This window comes from Martes martes (genome assembly GCF_963455335.1).
Source record: "Martes martes genome assembly, chromosome: 1".
In the NCBI taxonomy this organism is placed as follows: Eukaryota; Metazoa; Chordata; class Mammalia; order Carnivora; family Mustelidae; genus Martes; species Martes martes.
Window position 1 is genome coordinate 11,645,403 of NC_137888.1, and position 7,244 is coordinate 11,652,646.

The following is a 7,244-nucleotide window of genomic DNA, read 5'->3' on the forward strand; positions in this document are numbered from 1 at the left end:
TCCGTGATCTTTTTCACTCTTTCCTCTCCCTTCTGGAAGGAAGCAGCCAAACAGGGAATGTCTTAGGAGTACATGAAAAGAGGTGCCAGGAAAACAGAACAGCTAATGACAAGCTCACACAGTGTGAAGACGAGAACTCCCTTGGGCACCCACGTGGCCCTGGGTCACCTGCCCTTCCGGTGTTTGCAGCGTGAGTGCCTTTCATTTCTTCTGCATTCTGGAGCCCTGGGTGTTCCTAGGCAATATTCTATCCTTATCTCTTTATTTCAGAGCATCAAATCAGTAGCTAGAGGACCTATTGGTATTGGGCTTCACATTTAAATTCCAGCAGAGAGATTGCTCAGCGAACTGGGCAATTGCTGATTTTGTGGCATGATTTTGTCTTTATCTGTGCACCCAATTGGCATGGGAGATGGGGACTGCATTTCGTTTCATTGACTCCGAGGGCTTCCTGGCCTCTCTTTCTCCCCAGCTCTGTCCCCCTTTCCTTTCCTTGTTCCCCTCTCGGGTTCTTTCAGGGTTTGCCCTGCAAAAGGCACAGAGGAGCGAGGAGGGAGAATCAGGTCTGTGCAGGAGAGGGACGGCGTCTGTGCCCGAGTGATGGAGAGAGGTATCGGGGAGGAAGGCGTGTTTGAATCAACATGTGCCCGAGTGATGGAGAGAGGTATCGGGGAGGAAGGCGTGTTTGAATCAACTCCTGAAGGGTTTGTGGGATTGTGGCAGGTGGATGAGGCCAGCAACACTGAGGTTGACGAGCCAAGCTGTGGGTGGCAGGGAGGGAGGGGTTGGTGAGGCTGGTACCTCGAAGTGAGGGAGGGCTAGGGGAAGAGCGGGCCAAGGAGCTGGGAATTTTCTGTTATTGGCACTCTAGCCTGCAGGGATGTGGCTCACGGCCTGACAAATGTTAACGAAAAGCTCTTGTGTGTGCATTTTTGAGGCTCTCCCAAGCTTTCTAAGGCAGATGGAGAAGCCACCAACCAGGTGTCCGTGTTAGCCACGCGGGTCACCCAAACACTGCCGTAAAAACACCCGGATACAACACCTCACTTCTACCCAGCTGGGAGATTGTTTTGTTAAGATCAATTTTCTCTGTCACGAGCCTGTGTATATCCTTGAAATGACATTGTGGGATCCAGTCTGCTTTTGTGATGTAAATAATATCTGCTTCCCCTTCCTTCTGGGGACCCCATAGGGGCTGGGAGTCCCTAAGAGGTGATGTGACCAGACCCCAGATGAGAGCTGGGGGTGGGATTGGAAGGGCCCTCAAAGGCCTGCAGGAACCCAAGTCCTTCCCACACCTGGCCCCAGTGAGATCAGTCGTCAGTGTAAACGTGTGTGTGTGTGTGTGTGTGTGTGTGTCTGTGCGTGCACGCACGTGTTTATCCACCAACAGGCCAATAGCGAGCACTGTGCAGACCTCAGGATGATGCAAAGTTGCAAAGTGGAAGGTTCGAGGCCAGCTGGGTTTGGAAGCCGGTGTATCTTTTCCACAAGGGGAACACCTTCAAACTAACCTTTGTACCCACAAACCAAAGTGATTTATTGTTAATCTCTGGAATCCCTGTGAATCTCCAGGCAAGATAGGAAAGCAGCATTGGGCTCTCATTAAAAGAGAGCTGGCTGAAAAATAAAAATTAGCATTAACTTTCTCCTTCTTTTTTAGTCTCTACACTGTGCATCGAGGCACTGTGGCTCCTTACCCCACCAGGGAGGGTGCCAGCTGTTGTTGGCTGAAACTGTTACAGAAATTCCCAGGGTGGTTCTTTGCAAACAGGCTCCCAACTCAGAAGGCGGCATCTGTCCTCACCCCTCTGCATGGAGATGAGGTCATTGCACTGGGGTTTAGAGGAGCCCCAAGTTTAGCCTTGTGAAAAAGAAGGATCCATAATTTTTATATGCACTCTCTTAAGCAGAGCTCCCTCAACCTGCCTCATGCTCTGCAGGCCACAGGATAGCTGGGTATCCCGGGTTACCTTGAAATGGATATCTCAGTAAGTAAGACCCAAGATTGGCTTTTAAATAAGCCCCGGTATTGATTCAATACTGAAGAGTGTTAAGTCACAGAGAAAGAAAGGAAAGAAAAGAGGGAAGGGAAGGGAAGGAAAGAAAAGGAAAAAGGAAAACTGAGTGTACATGTTGGAAAGACAGCCTGAGCTTACGGTCTAGTGAAATTGTTTTGTCCTAGAGTAACAGTAAGGAAGTTGAGTGAGGACTGAGCACTTTGGCTTATGTAATGCACCACCTGTCTATCTATCAATACGGGATGTTTTCATAAACTGAAGACAGAGGCAGAGTTGAAAGGGATTGCTGTTCTCAGCTCCAGTCAGCTTGCTTGTTCCGAGCACGGGCGGCAAGCCCGAAGACCCCAAAGCCCAGGTGGCAGGCTGGGGTCGGCGGAAGGGATGGCGGAGACAGCAGTTTTGGCTCTAACTCATGGGGCCATGCAGAAACTCGGCTAGTATGACCATGTCAGCCAGGGTTGGTTTTGTTTTTGTTTTTTTTTTTTCCTGAATAAAGATCAGGATTTTTATGTAAAGTCTCCTGATTTTCAAAGGCTGGCAACTACTAATTCATATAGAACAGACAAACAACACGTAGCTGCTGCTACCTTCACCCCACCGGCCACCTCTGGTTCGGAAGCCGGTAAAGACTGACTAACAGAAAAGTCATAGAAATGGAACCCTCTTGAATTGCACTCATGCCACAGGGACCCAGTCTTTCTCAATCAGGTGTGCTCACCTGTGGAGTTTCAGAAACCGTATACCTGCCCAGCACACACACAGACTAAAATTCTTAGGGAATGAAGTCTAGGAGTGCACCTGATTTTTCAAAAATTATTTTTGTTGTAGTAAAATATCCATAACATAACATTTACCATCGTAACCATTTTAAAGTGTAGATTTCAGTGATTTTAAGTACACTTGCACTGTTGTACAAATATCACCACCATCTGTCTCCAGACTCTTTCATTTCCCCAAACTGAAACTCGGTCCCCATTAGACACTAACTCTCCACCCGCCCCCCAGCCTGCTTTCTCTCTGTGAGTTTGATCCCTGTACGTACCTCGTCTAAGTGGAAGTACGATATTGTATCTGGCTTCTTTCACTAAACATCGTATTTCCAGAATCTTCCATGTGGTCGTAGGTATTGGAACTTACTTCCTCTTGAAGGTGAAAACTATACTGCATTTTGTTATCCATTTATCTATGGATGGACATTCGGGCTGCTTCTTCCTCTGGGCTATGGTGAACAGTGTTGCTCTGGGCATGGGTTTATAAATATCTGCTCGAGTCCCTGCTTTCAATTCTGGACACTCCAGTTTGTAAAAGGCCACTGCTGATTGAGTATTTGGGTTCTCTTTTAGAAGCCCTCCTGTAACGTGGCCCCTGTCTCCCTGCACCACCCCACACCCTCTGTTACACTGCACTGCCCAACTGTGTCAGGCGAACAGCTAGTCTGGTTTCTAGACTCTACTTAAACTGGCAGATAAGGAATTAGCTAAGACAGACTGGCTAGCTCATCACATCCATGGGGGATGCTGAGGAACTGGGCTCAGGGTAACTGGGACAAGCACACTGTACTTCGGATGCTACCACTGGACACTTGCTGCTGCCTTGACTGGATTCTCCCACTGGACTCTGGCCCAGAAGATCCCTGCTACACCAGCTTCACACCCACTGAATGCTTGAGTTGGTTGTGACCACAGCAAATATTCCCTAGCGAGCCCCCGCCTGTCTAGTGCAGCCCCTAGATGCAACGTCCCGGGCAGGAACATCTATCTGAGTGACCTTGATTACCCCATAAGCCCAAGCTCTGGGTGCTTGGAACCAGGTAGAGGGGAAATAGGGGACCTGGGCTTTCTTGAGTGGTAGTGGGAGCCCTACCCTCCACGTGGCTGGAGACTGAGTAAGAAGAGGATTCCTGATCAGTGCTAAGCTGGAGCTTACCAGAACATGTGGGCCTCTTGCCAGCTCCGGGTTCAGGGGCATCTCAGGGGTAGCTTGGGATGAGCCATGGTGGAGGGTATTTACATATAAAGCAAACACAACAAATCAGGGCTTTTCTTTCCTCTTCCTTCCTTCCTTTCCTTCTTCCCTCCCTCCCTCCCTTCCTTTCTTTCTTTTTCTTTTTTTCCCCCAGAGGGCCAGTTTAAGAGCACACTGATGGTTTGTATACCAGATAACCCAAGTGACGTGTGTCAATTATCCTGGGAAATAACTAGTGATTTCTGCAAATTAGATCACTGAACTGATTGAAGGAAGGAGAGAGAGCATGAGTAAGTGTGCGAGTGAGCACAAAGTCTGGATGTACATTTGTAGGTGTGCACACAGCTGAGAAAAATGCCATCCAATAGAAATATGATTCAAGCTACATATGGGTATAGAATCTTTCTTTCTGGGCGCCTGGGTGGCTCAGTCAGTTAAGCGTCTGCCTTCGGCTCTTGTCATGATCCCAGGGTCCTGGATTGATCCCTGCAATGGAGCTCCCTATCAGTGGGGAGTCTGCTTCTCTTTCTCTCCCCCACCCCACCTTGTGTTTGTGCTTTCTCTCAAATTAATAAATAAAATCTTTTTTAAAAAGGAAACTTTCTTTCACTTTTTATTTATTTTATTTTATTTTATTTTTATTTTAAAGAAAGAGCTGCAGGGCTGGCCAAAGAGAGGAAAAAATCTCAAAAGCATATCACTTATCCTCATTCATTTTACTTTCCAAATGCCTCCTCTACATTCAGTCTAAATACAGTCTTTTAATGCCCAGACCCAACCTTATACTTTTTACATTTTCAAATACCCAAACTGAATCTTCTATTTTTCACTTTCTTCTCTACACGTATAAATATATGTCATGCTAAATTTTCTAGTAGCCATATTAAAAGTGAGAAGAAACAGGCAACATTAATTTTAATAATCTATTTTATGTAACCCACCCATCCAGAATATTTCCATTGCAGCACATAATCAATATAAAATCCTTGTGGAGATAGTTTACATTTTTTTCTTTATGGTAAGTCTTCCAAATCCAGTGTGCGTTTTACACCTGTAGCGTATCTCAGCTCTGTTTAGCCATGTCTCAAGTGCTCAACAGATATGCGTGGCCAATGGCTGCCATATTGGACCCCGTAGGCTGAGAATAGTTGAAGAATGTTGAACCATGGTCTTCGAACCATCCCCCAGGAGTGGGTTATGAAGGACAGATGTGTTCCTCTCTTACAGATGAGGAAATCAGAAATCCCAAAGTTGCAGAAAAGTGAGTTATGTATGCATCTACCATTCTTTGATTGATTCAGGTCAAGGTCGGCTCATTTAATACAGATCCTGCCTTATGAAAGAATCATAGATACTGCTAAGATGTTGAATGTAACCTTAAAACATGAGCATGTGTGGAATGAGTGGGAAGGAGACAGGACAGCTGAGTCCTCCGTGCAAATGCAAATGCAAATGGCAACGGAACCTCACAGCCTTGCCAGATCGCTTCTTGCCTCTTTCCAGAAAATATATCTACAATGTATCCCTGAACAGTGAATGACGAGACCCTGTTTAAATACTCTGGTAGAAACAGGTGCCATCTATATTGTCAGTAGGAATGTTAACTTGGGAGGCTAATTCGACAATGGCTAGAAGAATTTTTCTAGGAATAATCTTAGGAAAATCCTCTACACATGCAAAGATATATATGCAAGCATATTCACTCAAATATTGAAAACAACTAAAGTGTTCATCCAGGAGGGTCTGGGGCAGTGAACTATATATATATCATATGTCCATTCTGTGGAATGCTTGGCAACCAGTAAAAATGCGACCTGTGTGTATTTATAAATAAATAGATAATTAATTTATGTATAACTGACCTAAAAAGAGTTACAGTATTGCAAAAACACAGGAAAATGTAAGTTGCAAAGCAAGCTGACTAAAATACCATCTTTGTTAGAAAGCAAAAAAAAAAAAAAACCAAAACCAAAACCTTTTTTCTGCCTAGGTATTGAAAAGAAAATTTTGAAAACATACAGTCTGGTTATCTGAGGGTGTGGGACTATAATGGGAGACTTTAGGGAGGGAGTTTTACTTTCTTTCGCTTTGTATACATGATAATGTTTGAAATTTTATAAGGAGCATGAATTGTTCCTATAATCATAAAAAGACACAAAATAGTAAGTAGATGCACAATATTTTACAAAAATACCCAGTGTTATTGAAGCTATGGGGACATACTTCTTAGGCCCTACAGGTAGGATTGCAAATTGGTCCCTTCTTGGAAACACCCATTTGCCAACATGCAACCAAAGCCTTATCGATCTGATAGCCTTCGGTGTGTGACTGCCCCTCTAGAAATTACCCCAGGATAAACCGATAGATTTATGCGCAAGGATGTTCGTCCCTATGTGAAATACGGTGGGGGAAGGGTGATACATTTCACTCATAGGAAGTAACTTCAGTAAAAATCTCAATCACAGTGGCATCCAGGCCAAAATGGTGAGCTAGGAATCTATCTATGGGCATAGAAAGCTGCCCATAGTCTGCAGTTAGAGGAATAAGGCAGATGGCGAGACGGTCTGTATACTTTAATTCTGATGTGTATCAGACATTTGACTGTATGTACATAGTACCTCTGCTGACAAGAAAATATGTAACAATATGTATCAGGGTATATTGTTAGCAGTGGCTTTCTTGGAGTGGTGAGATTATAGACAATTTCTATTTTCTTCTCTAGTCTTTTCTTTTCAAATATTTTATTGATTTATTTACTTATTTGACACAGAGAGAGCACAAGCAGGGGGAACAGCAGAGGCAGAGGGAGAAATAGACTCCCCGCTGAGCAGGGAGACCTACGTGGGGCTCGATCCCAGGTTCCCAAGATCATGACCAGAGCTGAAGGCAGATGCTTAAGTGACTGAGCCACCCAGGCGCCCCTCTTCTGTGTTCTTGTTGAAATGGTCTTATTATTTCCAACAGTAATGAAGATCTCTCTCTCTCTCTTTTTTTGCCATAGAAGCCAGTTTCAAAATCTCCCTCTGTTTCTCTCAGAACATTCTGAAGTAGAAGTAGTCAGTTGGCCATTCTGGCATCTCTGAGCGATCATCGTGCGGGCGTGGGGCACGGGCTAGGACCCACTCTCTGGGAATCTTATTTCAAAGGCTTTTAACACTGTTTCAGTTGCTGTGAATCAGGGCAGGCCATTAGACCTAGAATGGCCAAGTAGAACCAACGAATCCTCATAATGGGGATCTTTCCAAATTCTATGTGTGT